This window comes from Aplidium turbinatum, chromosome 18 (genome assembly GCF_918807975.1).
Source record: "Aplidium turbinatum chromosome 18, kaAplTurb1.1, whole genome shotgun sequence".
NCBI lineage: Eukaryota > Metazoa > Chordata > Ascidiacea > Aplousobranchia > Polyclinidae > Aplidium > Aplidium turbinatum.
In genome coordinates this window covers 274,741-290,281 of record NC_137489.1, presented here as the reverse complement: position 1 = coordinate 290,281, position 15,541 = coordinate 274,741, and the positions used below count along the sequence as shown (strand labels likewise).

Sequence of the window (15,541 nt, the reverse complement as noted above, 5' to 3'; positions counted from 1 at the left end):
GTAGAGCGGTCACACCCTGCTATATGAAAGGTCATTCGAGTTATAAAGCATATGACACACAAGTTCTTACTCATTTTAAAAGATAAAGCACCAGAATTGCTTTAACATGTCGAATTAGTAGAATCATGCTTACAGCAAACAGCTATGAAAAATTGATCAACACAAGCAATAAGAATGCAAAAAATCATTGATAGCCTACTAATGAAACTAAAGGGAAAAAGGAAGTCGACGAACCTTTTCACACATCTTGTTAATGACATCCTCAACAGTTGGGACCAATTTTCTATACAGATTAAGCAAAGCCAAACAATTTAATCGGTTTTCAGAGGTTGAATTTTTTAAACAAGTTTTAAGTCTTCGAAGAGCAGAAAAAGATCTTTCATTGGTGCAAGTTGTAACTGGAAGAGTAGCCAGAATGCGGAGTAAAATATTAATGTTTGGAAACGTTGACTGCGGGCAAAATGGCAAGGCAGTTACAGCACTTTTTGGCAAGCTGGTTTGGAAAGAATTGAAAGAAATGCGTCGGCAGCAGTGGCCGAGTGGTTAGCGCGTTGGCTCGCAGTCGAGAGCCTGCATGTTCGACTCCAGCCACCCGTAACTGCTGTTGTTTCTCTGGGCAAGAAACTTTACGATAATTGCCTCTACCCAGTGATCGATTTCGAGTAATGGGTAGTACCAAATTTAAGTCATAAGTAGAGTAGAGTAGACAACCGGAAACAGACATTGCCGTCGGTTGCAGCGTGGGTCAGGTGTATGTCGGAAGGCATACACCGATGCATAGCGCTCAAGTCCGATTTCCCGCAATGCAGGATAAAGATAAACAAACAAACAAACATCGATACCACATATACGCAGTTCGGATATAATAGCAAGGGCGTTTATACACGCCAGATCTGCTTCGTAAAATTCAAAGAGTGATTCACTTTTCTCCATTTAGTTTTTCTCTAAAAAGAGGGGGTTGAAACCCCCCCTTGGCTAAGCCGCTGGTGACTTCACACCCTCAATGGTGACATCATAACGGTATAATATTCAACGTCGCTTTTCTTCTTTTATGTCACATCCAGTACTAAGCAAAGTCAATGTAGTTGACCCAGCAAAATGGTCGAATAATCCAGAAAGTTTAGCTTCATTTGGTAACGACGAAATTCAATTCATTTCGAACCAATTTAATGACATTCTCTTGAAGCGAAAGTGTAACTCCGATTGAATATTGATCGAGTGGGTCAAACTAAAGCGTTTTGTTGCACGCCTGCAGGTTGCCCAAAATGCAAATACTATTTGGCCGATCATATTTTGCAAAAATCATGCTTCTTTAGTAATGTCCTTCACATTATTGAAATACATTACCTTGCCGTCATCGCCTGCATGTGTCGAACGCTGTTTTTCTTTGCTAAAAAGACTTCTAGGGGACTGGCACACTTCTTTAAAATCAGCCACATTGGAGGCACTCGTGCGAGTGTCATTAGATGGTCCAGCAGTACTGGATTACAATCCCGATAAAGCAGTTATTGCGTGGTGCAACGATTTTATTGTAGGACGTCGCCTAGGGCTAGGCCCAGACTTCAACAACGCTAAGTGATCATTTTAGCATTGTTGCAAGTTTAATTTTATTTACTTGTGCTATCGCTATTTTTATTTTGGCCTCCAAGTATGCAGATTTGGCCGCCGAAAAGGAGCTCCCTTTGGCCATAATGGCTGCGGGAAAAAAAGGGTTTTAAGGCCTGCCTTCTTTCGCTATTCGAAAATGCGTTGTTTCAATAAAAAAGTGAATCGTGGGCCGTATTGCATGGGAGCCCCTATGAATGACTTTTGCTCATTGTGACGTAGCCTACCGTAACAGGAAAGAAGTAAGACAGTGGGGCGCAATTGCACTGGAATTTTCCAGTTTTAGTAGCATTGGCAACACAACGTAGGCTAATGATAGTGTTAAAATGTTTGCGGAAACTCCGATCAGCGACTTCCGCATTGTTCTATTTTTTCTCTCTACCTTTTTAGGGTACGAAATCGGGGGACGAAGTGTTCAGGGGACGAAATAGGTTGCATCCACCTGCAACAGTGTCTGTTTACCTCCTGTAGTTGTTCAAGTATGATTTCAACGATCACAGTCAGGTTCGCACTTTTCGTGACGCGACAATTTATCGAAAGACAATTTATCGAACGACAGTTCATCGAACGACAGTTTATCGAAAAACAGTTCATCGAACGACAGTTTATCGAACGACAGTTTATCGAAACGACAGTTTATCGAACGACAGTTCATCGAACGACTGTTTATCGAAACGACAGTTTATCGAACGACAAAGCACATATGCAATGGAATACTCAGGGGTTAGGGGTTAATGATTAGGGGTTCGGAGCTAGGGGCTAGGGGTTAGGGTTAGGGGTTAAGGGTTAGGGGCTAGGGGTTAATTGTTAGGGGTTAGAGGCTAGGGGCTAGGGCCTAGGGGTTAGGGGTTAAGGGCTAGGGGTTTGGGTTAGGGGTTAGGGTTGGAGTTAGGGTTAGGGTTAGGGTTAGGATTATGGTTAGGGGTTAGAGGTTAGGGGTTACGGTTTGGGTTTGGGTTAGGGTTAGGGTTTGGGTTAGGGTTAGGGTTAGGGGTTGTGGTTAGTGGTTAGGGTTAGTGGTTAGGGGTTAGGGTTAGGGTCTTAGGTTAGGGGTTAGGTTTTCGATTTACTGTCGTTCGATAAATTGTCGTTCGATAAACTGTCGTTCGATAAACTGTCGTTTCGATAAACTGTCGTTTCGATAAACTGTCGTTCGATTAATTGTCGTTCGATAAACTGTCGTTTCGATAAACTGTCGTTCGATAAACTGTCGTTCGATAAACTGTCGTAGTACCGAACTTTTTCTCATTACTTATATGTGAGGAAACCAGTCTTCGAAATTAGCATATTTTTACTTTGGCAAAAACGTTTTTAGACCCAGTAAACATTGATTGTTGGGGCAACATTGGCAAGAAGTTGGCCGCAACATTGGCAAGATGCAGACGCCAACGTTGGCAAGATGTTTTATGCACCATTTGGATGCATCTGGCCAGCGTTGGCGTCTGCATCTTGCCACCGTTGGCTTCTGCATCTTGCCAACGTTGGATTATGCATCTTGCCAACGCTGGCTGCTGCATCTGGCCAACGTTGGCTTCTGCATCTTGCCAACATTGGCAAAATGTTTTATGCACCATTTGGATGCATCTGGCCAGCGTTGGCGTCTGCATCTTGCCAACGCTGGCTTCTGCATCTTGCCAACCTTGGCTTCTGCATCTAGCCAACATTGGCTTCTGCATCTTGCCAACATTGGCAAAATGTTTTATGCACCATTTGGATGCATCTGGCCAGCGTTGGCGTCTGCATCTTGCCACCGTTGGCGTCTGCATCTAGCCAACGTCGACTTCTGCATCTAGCCAACGTTGGCTTCTGTATCTTGCCAACATTGGCAAAATGTTTTATGCACCATTTTGCTTCATCTTGCCAACGTTGGCATCTGTATCTGGCCAGCGTTGGCAAGATGGCTTGTGCACCATTTTGCTTCATCTGGCGCCTAAATTCTGGTTGACTTTTATGCACCATGACGCTGCTTCATCTGACCTATTGACTATTGTGATGCCCGCGCTTTGACCAAGGTTGGCCATGCGAAGCAAGCTGGTGCATAAAACATCTGAACAGCATTGGCATTTACATTTGCCAAACGTCTCTGTACCTAAACCTCGCTCATCACCAAAAGTTTATTGTTGAACCTAGCTAATCCTTGGGCAAAAGAACAGCAGCAACACGGATTTATAAGCAACACTACTCCCTTTGTGACAAAGCAAAGTAACAGCCGAGCTTCTTATATTTTCACATTTATTAGAAACAAGCTACATCAAATCGTATTGACAGATGGATATTCATTGCACATCAGCAGCTTTTTCTTGCGTATCTTTATCATTCTGAATTCCTGCGAATGAAACAAAAATATTTAATTCAAGAGGGCTGTTTGGCAACAGTGTAGGATTTTGATCAGTTGTTGTCCAGGATAATACGAAGTTAATTGACAATCTGCAATATCAATGTAATATCCATGGTAATATCCCTCTCTCCAACGTGCGTGACAAAAAACTTATCATTCGATTCTGCGCCACGCAGAGCGATAATCAAGTTCCAATACATTCTAATTGCGTGTACAGATAGTTATTCAACAACTAAAGCAACACATTTGCAGTTGTCTTTCAAACATACAACAAGCTCACCAAAAGTTAGTTTTTGCCGTTTTCGGCCACCTTCATCAATTTGCTGCACGGCAGCAGCTTTGTCGTGCGCCATCACCATGTCTAATCATGAAAGTAAAAAAAGAAGTGTTAAATCAGCATATAATGCCGACATAGCCTACTAACCACCATGTTCGTTGTTCACATCAATGCGAGTACACCACTAAAACATTTTCATACATTACTCAATACTCTTCACAATTACATCATACATTAATCAAAAGAGCAAAATGGCATAGTTATGACATAATCATTTAGTCGTAGTAGAAACATTTATCCGTACTCACCAAGAACAACCTTTTTCAGATTCTTCTTTAAACAATCAAACGAGTGCTTAGACTTCACAATGTTTTGTTTTTTTCTTTCTTTGTTTTCGACATGACTTGAACTGTGTTGTGTTCGATAATAATAGTTGGAATAAGTCCACTGATACAATCGCTTGCATTTTTGCCAACAACTTAACTTAAATTTGCCACCTGCAAAATGTAAATCGAATGTAATGACAGGGGTTTCATCCATCATATTAAAAAGCTTCAGCACTTGTTAAAGAAATTTTCGACTGTTACAAATGACAGCCAACGTTTAAAGTTTTATTTGGGATTCCAGTCGTGTGTTGCGTATGTAGGTCGCAGTGTAGGCTACTGTAGGCTATGTTGTCGCAATGGGCGCAAAATAAAACATGTTATTATTATTATTATTCAGTTGACGGCAATGAAAGCTACATTTGCAAATACTCTACAACCATCACAGACCTATCCACACGACATAAAAATACAAACACATTCAAGCAGTCAGGCAAACACTGCCGGAGCAGCAAAATCAAAGATTGAGCAAAACCCTACACATGTTGTGGGACATCACAAGCTCTGCTACTTTGCTGATATCTTCTTAGCACTCATCTAGGAGCACTGGCACTAAATTTGTCACGAGAATATTTCATATGAAAGTTTTCCATTGGTCATTGAGTTTTATAACTTTCTCTAAATTGAGTTTTATAACTTTCTTTAAATTGTGTAAACGTAGCCTAGTGACAAAAACGACTTTACACAATTATTTCAGGTTCAATGAATAAAAGACATTCACTTACCAGGTTTTCATAAACATTGTCGTAAGTCATTCCTATAGTTTCATTTTGATCATTTCTAAAACTTCTTTCGGCTCATTTCTAATTGATCATTTTTAAAACTAATATCTCAATTGAATTCGATTTTTTATATTTTCGATGCAAGAAGCGAAAATTCCTCTTAGCGCTGTTCACATAAGCATTGTGCTTTCGCCTCTCCGGCTCTACACGTAATTGTGTATTGCGCACAACCGCCATGCTTGAACAGTCGAAGTGAATCGAGTGACGTCATAATCCCTTTAGCAAAGGATTAAGTCATGGCCTTTGTCTTCCTTCATCAAAACAAACCAAGTTCTTCTGCTAAATTGCATCTCCTCACGTTGATATAACACATCGCCGCATTCTAAAGCTTTGTTGCCTATTTCACTTCAACACGTCATATTGCCCAGTCAAAGTTTAAGTAGTGACGTCATAATGAAGTTTTCACAACAATTATTGTGCCTGCAGTGTTTTTCTATGCACCGCGGGAGGAGAAAAACGATTTGCCGGATCGTTGAAAGTAAAAGTAGCGATCGTTTTGTGAAATCTCGCTTCAAGAAATTGAGGAGAGATTTCGACGCAACATGACTGCTCCTGAAGCTGGGAATTGCCCACCAGTAGCGGTGTCAGGGGAGTTCAGGGAGTACTTTTGAACTCGGGCCCTGGATAATGTTAGGAGCCCGTAACTTCTTCAAGGTGTCCGGAAAAACAAACAAACTACCGCGTATATTTAGATGTAGTGCGTTATTTTTAAAACTGTTTAGAGGCCCAAAGATCTCATTGGTACCGGGCCCAAATTATCTTCTCACTGGCCTGGTCTGTAGCAAATGATGGTGTACATTTGCATAAATTGAAAGAAAACTTTAGAATAGTTGTTCAACTGGCACAACGTTGGCAACATTTCTAACCGATGCTTGCTCACAGAAACATATTTTTAAACAAAACCGCATAAAAAAGGTTTGTAGGCTATTGATATTTTTAAAAATGGAAATAAGTAATAAAAGCATTGGCTACACTTCTGACCAACGCTGGTCTTAAATATTCATAGTATACTTGTACGGTATCAGAAAATAATAACAGCATTGATAGCCTATTATTAAAATTGTAGCAAAATGATGGCATAGCCTACATTTGCATAATTTGAAAGAAAACACCAAAATTGTTATGAATTGGCACAACGTTGGCAATGCTTCTGACCGATGTTAGCCAATCACACAACTGTGTTTTGAAGCAATACCACATGAAAAGAGGTTTGTGTTAGTATTTTTCAAGTTTAAAATAAATAAGCTTAAACCTGAAATAAAATCTTTGAGATCTTTTTGAACGCTTAATAAGAAGTATTGAAATTGTTGGCGTATTGTTGGCAATGTTGGACGAAATTGCCGACCTCGTGCCCTCACATCCAGCAAATAGCCAACGTTGCAATTGTTTATTTTGTGGAAACGTGTAGGCTAATGGAAACTTTAAACTGTTTCGGTATCAAGCACGTTATCGCGTTCGCATTTTGTTGCTCCTACCTTTTTCTAGACCTCTGCTCAGTTTGGCATAAACAAACTGAAATGAAAGTACTTTGTTGGCAAAGCATTGGCTACTCTTCTGGCCAACGCTGGTCTTAAATATTCATAATATACTTGTACGGTATCAGAAAATAATGACAGCATTGATAGCATATTATTAAAATTTTAAATTGTAGCAAAATGATGGCATAGGCTACATTTGCTTAATTTGAAAGAAAACACCAAAATTGTTTTGAATTGGCACAACGTTGGCAATGCTTCTGACCGATGTTAACCAATCACACAACTGTGTTTTAAAGCAATACCACATGAAAAGAGGTTTGTGTTAGTATTTTTCAAGTTTAAAACAAATAAGCTTAAACCTGAAATAAAATCTTTGAAACCTTTTTGAACGCTTAATAAGAAGTATTGAAATTGTTGGCAATGTTGGACGAAATTGCCGACCTTGTGCCCTCACATCCAGCATATAGCCAACGTTGCAATTGTTTATTTTGTGGAAACGTGTAGGCTAATGGAAACTTTAAACTGTTTCGGTATCAAGCACGTTATCGCGTTCGCGTTTTGTTGCTCCTACCTTTTTCTAGACCTCTGCTCAGTTTGGCATAAACAAACTGAAATGAAAGTACTTTGTTGGCAAAGCATTGGCTACTCTTCTGACCAACGCTGGTCTTAAATATTCATAATATAGGCTACTTGTACGGTATCAGAAAATAATAACAGCATTGATAGCCAATTATTAAAACTTTAAATTGTAGCAAAATGATGGCATACATTTGCATAATTTGAAAGAAAACACCAAAATTGTTATGAATTGGCACAACGTTGGCAATGCTTCTGACCGATGTTAACCAATCACACAACTGTGTTTAGAAGCAATACCACATGAAAAGAGGTTTGTGTTAGTATTTTTCAAGTTTAAAACAAATAAACCTGAAATAAAATCTTTGAGACCTTTTTCAACGCTTAATAAGATGTATTGAAATTGTTGGCGTATTGTTGGCAATGTTGGCAAAATGTTGGACGAAATTGCCGACCATGTGCCAACATACCCAGCATATAGCCGATGCTGGCCCAGCAATCAATGTTTGCTGGGGAGTAAAAGTTTTCTATACGGCATGGCCTACTTAGCCGATATTTTCGGTCATATTAACAATGTTAATCGTGGCATTCAAGGACCAGGTGTGACAATAATTGATACAGCTGAAAAACTGAAAGCGTTTTTAGCCAAATTGCCGGTTTGAAAACGTAGATTGGAAGCAGGTAATTACGCTAACTTTACAATGTTAGAAGATCTTATTATGATGGATGAAACTCAAAGAGAATGTACTCTTTTGATCTCTATGAGAGAAAAAAATTGCGCACACTTGGAAACCCTGCAAATCTCATTTCAACCTTATTTTAATTTAGAAAACCTGTCGCACGAAGTTGAAACATGGATTCGAAATCCTTTACTTTTTGACTTGAACAGCATTAGCGATGACGATCTCAGTAAAGATGACCTAATTGAATTGAGATCAAAAGAGTTATTACGCATTGAATTTCATTCAAAAACCTTTGGAAGAATTTTGGTGCTCACAACTGCAAACCTACCCATTCTTGGCAAAGCAAGCGATTATTGTTTTGTTACCATTCATAACCACTTACCTTTGCGAGGCAGGATTCTCAGTTCTTGTTACAATAAAAACTACACATCGAAATCGCCTGGACGTTGAAGATGACATGGGTGTTGCTTTGTCAAAAACTCAAGCACAGTTTAGTCGTTTAGTTCAGGAAAGGCAACAACAGCCCTCCCATTAAATTTGCTTACGTTGAAAAAGTTTCGGCATGGCACTTTGGGTCACTTTAATATTCAAATACTGCTGACATTTCTTGAACAATTCATTCATTTTCTTATTTGAGCATCTGTTTAAGCTGATATTTGCCGCAGAAATCATAGCGGCAATGCAATATGACACAGTACAGTTGTAGTTGAGTAGCATAATTATTACAAAAGTCTATAGTAAGTTAATTGAGTTTTAGGAAAAATTTAGATAGGGGTCCGCAGAATTAATTATTTGTCTAAAGGGGTCCGCAGAATTAATTATTTGTCTAAAGGGGTCCGTGACAACAAAAAGGTTGGGAACCACTGATTTAAACGGACTTAAAGAATGCCGAAAGCGAAAAAAAAGGCTACGTTGCTTTTGGCCACAAAACAGCAGCTGATCGCATGGCTTTCTCTGGAACATGAATTACTACTGAGATGCGCACGGCACGCACGCTCACAGTCACACACTGCTTATCTTCCCGCCCGTGAGGAGCAACTTCAAAGTAAAAACGCGTGGTCGTGGTAGCGAAAAAGCGAATGCGAGGTTGAATGTTTATTCTCATTTCTCAAGTTATCCAAACGTCTGTTAGATTTCTGTGACTTCGAACATGAAATCGATTTTAGCAAACTTTGTCCAGTTGAAACTACGACACAACGAACAATTATGTGAATAGCCTACATCTTAAAGAAAAAATGCATTTTTGAAAACTGTTATCCATGTTTTGCTTCAATAAGCACTGTATTAATGTATATTATGTGAAAATATATACATCTCATACACTCATCAATATACACTCGTCCAGTGGCGTAGCTAGGGGGGGAGGGGGCGGACCGCCCCGGGCGGCACGTCTGGGGGGCGGAACTTTCAGACTACGATTTACTAATCTGATAAAAAACTCATTTCATTTTCACATGCTTTTTCTTGAGGGGGCGGCAAAATCTGAATCCGCCCCTGGCGGCACATTCCCTAGCTACGCCACTGCACTCGTCTATAGCCTAGCTACTATTCCCTATAGCCTAGCGTCTATTCCCTAGCTACGCCACTGCACTCCTGCACTAGCAGCACTACTATATATACTCGAGTAGCCTATAGGTCGATCTCGTGTATAAGTCGAACCCGTACTTTTGAGGTGAAAATCGGTGATATTTGCTTGTCCCGTGTATGAGTTGAACCCCCTGGTTGAACCTGTCTCTTTGAGGTGAAAATCACTTGCAAACATCTCGACCTATACTCGAGCATTCGATAAAAGACTTTCGATAAAAAAACAGAAGAGAAAACACTTCGCCGTTGTTAACGCTTTGAAGGTAAGTAATTAGCAAAACGAGGTCAATAAAATTAATAGCGGGTTTCCACTCTGCTTGAGATCATGATTTTTTGCGTTTTATTTCGATAACTTCACTGTCTTGAATTGATCGTTGTTATTCATTCGCACGAAAAGGAAATGAATCGGCTTATTTTCCAACTGTTCCAATTATGAGCTAACAATATCAAACTTTTTACGACTAGGCGTACTGCATGCGTAAAACTAATCGTTCCAAGCAGCGGTTCTAATAAATTCAGTTTGCGACCTAGGTGTCAATATAAACAAGACAGTGTGAGTAAAATAGCGTTATGGTTATGACGTCATCACCTTTCTCGCCCCCCAAGGTTTTTTGAAAAGTTGGCGCCTATGGCCGTATTGCACCAACATACTTCATGTTTTTGTAATAAATTAACATCATTGTCTTTTTTGCAGTAGCTTATAGTTGAGTTATGAGTGAAAAGAATAAAGTTGCATTTGATCTTAATCATTAGAAGCATCTTATTTCCCAAATCAGTGTTTATTTTTCAAGGCTTAATATTCCTGAAAGACAATCATTCAGAAAGCAAAATCCATCATTTTTACATTGATTCAACGCCTACAGACGTTGAATCAATGTAAAAAATAACAGATTTTGCTGTCTGGGCATTCACAACAGCAGTGACGTAACGTTCGCGTCAACGATGACGATGCTCTTGTCTCATGGCTGGATGGCTCCAAAGAGATTTTCTAAAAACTGACTGGATTTCGTCTTATGCACTGATGACTCCGACACCACTCGTCATTGCACCGGCTCAGTGGCCGTGGGGTTTTGCCTTCGGCTCTAGGGCTGATACGTCTATCCGATTCCAGGTCGGGTCACGTCAAAAACGTTACCGATTGTTTTGTTTTTTTGCATAAACCAGTGAGAATGAGTCGGGTAATAATGTGATGACATCGTAAAACTGATATAAAATTTAACGTGAGCCCTGTCCCTGAAAGACCTTAGCAGTTGTAGACCAACAATAAATAAACAATAACATTGTTGTTATTGTTACGCGTTATAGCACATGGCTAGGAAACTGTGTTTTGAAAGCTCGTGATAAACCGCTACTCCCACAGCGAACCCGTAGCATTAGACTATCACAGGTCGTTTGTATCTACATTTGTGAGGAAACCAATTGGAGTCATTAAAAAACACTCTTTACCTCAGTTAACTATTTCACAAAAGACTGCGACACAATTAAAAATTTGAAAACGGGTAATCTGGAAGAATAGTCGCGGGATCAATGCGCGATTTCATGTTGGATATTTGTCTGGTGTTTAGCAAATTTTCAAAATGTTTCAAGAATTTTTTAAGGCATTTTTGTATTCTACTGTGCAACTAAATGATGCGTAAAGTTGAGTTCAAGTCGTTGAAGCTAAGCAAAAATATTTTCATTGTTTGCACGCGATAGCCTAATTGTGGTATCACCGAGTTGCTGTGGTAATTCCATCCCGAGTTGTTTGTTTAAAAATATTTCCCTTTCGCAGATCGTTTCATGTTAAAGAAGCGAAACGGTTTTTAACAAACACTTTGAATTGCTGCACTACCTTAACACTTTGCTCCTCAAAGGGAGGCCAGATTTGGCCCCCCCTCATATTTCCTTTGATTATTTGAAGCACAGTAACGCCATGCACTTGGTTTTTCTTGACTTTTCCTAAAATTGCCAGGCGGATCTGATGACATTAAATTTGATGCTAAAAGTTGTGTAGTTTTCTTGTAAATTCAAGATTTTGGTGAATTTTTGCTATTTCTAGCTCACTTCCAGCAAAGCGTGAAATGGATTACATTGCGATAACAAGCCATAAGCTCATAATTGCTTCGTGCATCGATATGCGCGAGCAGAGAGAAACATCCTCTTGGTTTCCTTTGTTTGGTTTGACCTCAATAATACAAAGGGCGTTATTTCTTATGCCACAAAAGAAAAGCCAGTGATCACAAAGCTGTTAATTAGAAACAATAATAGCAAACGTTTTTTGCGTTATCAGCTCTACAAAGAAGAATAGCAATCCACGATCAAAATAGTAGGCTATGTAGGCCACAAACTATTCAAAACAGTTGTTTCAAGCAGATAATATTCATTGACGAATAAAAAACGTTACAATAAGAAATCTTCTCTTGGGTAAATGCACGAAAACCTGGTTTCGAAATAAACGTTCTATGGAAATGCTCTCATTGACAAAACTTGCAATTGAGGAAATGTATCACTGCAAATGCTTTTGGGAGAGGCCGAAGAAATGGCGTTTTTGCAAACAGTAATTGTGAGATACATTCAAAATTATTAGATAGGCTCCATTTACACGTAGCAGCTAACTCGATGGCTACAATATGTCCCTTCCCTGCTTTATGTCGCCTACTTGTTGTTATGTCCTGCATTTTTGTTTCACAGTGCACTGTGTGTTGTTCCAAAGAGCGCAAAATGAAGATGATAATGCCTCATCTACATTACTAAATATTTTGTAATGTAGAAGAGGCATAAAGCTAGGCGTCACATCAGACAAACAACAAATCAACTTTTTTCATCATTGATTCAACATCTGAATACGTTGCGCCAATGTATAAAAGGCCGGCTATTGTGAAGACCCGCCATTTACAAACGATCCGATTATACCAAAAGTGGGACAAATTAGTGGATCAAAGAATGAATAAACAATGCTGAGAAAACTAAATCTAAGTGACGAACAATACCGATGTCTTCATTTATCTTTGAAAAATGCTGCCTAAACTTATCAACAAAAAATACCGTAAATAACGGCAAGGATCCCGAAAGCAGAATTTGCTCGACTTTGGCATGAATGTAGTCAGACATCTTCAGTAATAATTCCACACATACAATAACGGGCTCTCAACGGCTGTAAGATACATAATAATCAACCTGGTTCTGGGCGGTTTGTGTAACAGCTTAGGGGAAGACACTACTTGAAATGATGCACCACACAAAAGATTTTCAATGAAGACTGAGTCTAAAAACCGATGTGGATTGTGCTGCACAATGACTTCAAGTTTAGAACAGAAAAGGCACAAAAATGTCACGATAAAAATAAAGACCTTGTGGGAAATTTTCGAGAATCATAACACGATGCAAATACCATAAACGCGTAGTTTGCATGCTGCTCTAAGCTGGCCGGCAACCACAAAGGTAGACAATACAGGCAGTTTATAATTCGAACAGGGCAATAAACATTATAAATACATAAACCGACAATTTTCTTTTACAAACGTTTTACGTCTAATGGTAAATTTTCCCCCAACAATTTTTTGTGAAGCGCTTGCAAACCACGGTTTTGTAAAATAATTCATCATTATTATTTTTTACTTCTCGGATATTGTAAAACGTCATCAGCAAAATCACAAAAAAAAATTTCATTACTTCAATGTAGTAGGCCTAAGAATTTTTTATAGAATTGTAGCCACGTTGTTTCAACAAAGAAGCCATTTTTTGGCAATATAAAGTTATAAAAAATAATTTGCAATCCTGCAAATGTTTGGAAAGAATCTAGGAAGTCTTCTCACAATCTGGCACAAAATGATTATGTTTATTGTATCTCTGCAATATTTTTTACGACAAACTTTGAAGCTTCGTTATAATCATTTTTATCTTTGAATTCAAAAGTTAATTTTTTTTTTGGCCAGAAACATAATCGCTGCCTTGCTGATGTTGTCGCATTTACGCGTATTTTTTGTGCTTCAAACAATGACGACCCAGTCAGCAATCCATTCCTTTTACATTGATTCAACATTTGTAAACGTTAAATTTATGTAGCTTTGCTGACTGTGGGTTATTTCACATTTCCTTTGTTTACGCATGTTCCTCAATTCGCTGTTGCATTGTTTCGACGCTGGCGGACTAAAAATGTTATTTCAAATTGATTGACACAATCTTCAATAAAAAGTTTAGCTTCGAACTTAGCTTTGTTGATGTAAATGCTGTATTGTTGGTGGATGTAATTTATGAGTCATGTTTATAAACACCGGTAAGCGAAATGACTTGTGATGTAGCTTGCATGATATTTGTGATGCGACTTGACACAAATCCACTATTTCAAAAGCACCTAATTTGAACTTAGAAATTTCAGATAATTTCAACAACTTGTTCAATTGTCTTCTCTCTACTAAAAATATTCATACTACAAACTCAATTGTAGACCTAAAATACACAAACGAAGATGTAAACAGCTATTCAAGCAGGCTAAGGTGTTACTTATGAGAAATTTGGTTCCATAAAACTAGAAGCTAGCCATGAGTTTGGGAATGCATTAGTTTAGGACGAAAATGTAAGACAACAAACGCAGTTTTGTTTTTTTTCAAATTCGTGTAACAATATTACTCTGATTGTAACTATTTTAGAATCAATGAGTAGCTTACAATAAGATTTGCTCGCAAGTCGTAAGTAAATCTTTATCAATGCAATGATTTGGCACACCGCACACACACTTCGTGCCTTCGATCGAGCTCATTGTTTTTCAGAACTTTGCATGAAATCGGATTAGCAGGGTAATTAAATAGCGGCAAGATAAATCAAAATTGTCGTTTTTGGGTACCTTTGCAAAAATTGAAATATCAAGTTTAACATACAAAATTTTAAAATAATGACTTTTCAAACTTATAGACAAATGATTTTTTTTCACACCAGTGCAACTTTTGTTGAAATAGCATCAGCAGATAACACGTAACAGCTGATTGAATTTGATCCAAAAAAGGCCCCCCCTTGAGCAGTTAACTTCCAAAAAAACGTTGAAAAGCAAAGGGTTAAAATGTTTAGGAATTTTTAAGAGCTGACGTCAAACATTCTCGCCAGATCGCAAACTTCAACAAAACTTCTTTTAAAGTTTAAAATGGCGACAGCAAATGTTGTTGAAGCAAAATTAACTGATTTTCGACGAAACTATTGAAAGATTGGAGTTTTTGTTGGCGGCTATCTCGCAGCTATTTGGCACATTTTTGCCGTTTCTTAAATTATTTTTAGCATTATAAATAGAAGTTTAAAAATCTTTGTTTTATCAATTTGCAGTATTTGCAAAACATCAAATTTGATGTATTCGCTTTGGAGAAATTTCGCGTGTGATTATGTTCGCTCAAAGATATTACTGTATTTATCAACAGACGATCACGTGAATCACGTGAGTGAACTTTGTGCGACAGATTGAATGTTTCTTTCTTAAAACCAAACTGATTATTTTGTCGGTTGACCAATAATATCTTTCAGCGAACATAGTCAAACGCGAAATTTATACAAAATTGAATACATCACACAAATGCTGTACATTCTACAACACCAGTTACCGCGTTATCTGAGTGAATGGTTTCTTTAAAAATTACTTGGCTGATAATATTTACAGGTTAATTTGTCTTTTTTGGAAAAACAACATAAAGTTTTTTTTTTCAAGACTCAATATTCCTGAAAGACAATCACTCAGAAAGCAAAATCCATCATTTTTACATTGATTTAACGCCTGTAAGCGTTGAATCAATGTAAAGTATAACATATATTGCTGTTTGGGCATTCACAACAGCAGTGACGTAACGTTTGTGTCAACGATGACGATGCTCTTGT

At 38.4% G+C, this 15,541-nt stretch overlaps 1 long non-coding RNA gene across 1 annotated transcript; it reads right to left on the bottom strand.

The window, feature by feature from the left end:
• Nucleotides 1–3,823: 3,823 nt before the first annotated feature.
• On the bottom strand, nt 3,824–4,622 carry LOC145787334 (uncharacterized). The gene is made up of 3 exons (XR_014291387.1): nt 4,529–4,622; nt 4,224–4,304; nt 3,824–3,931 (listed from the first exon to the last, which is right to left on the bottom strand). It is a non-coding gene; the product is annotated as an uncharacterized LOC145787334 (long non-coding RNA).
• Between the last annotated feature and the right edge of the window lie 10,919 nt (nt 4,623–15,541).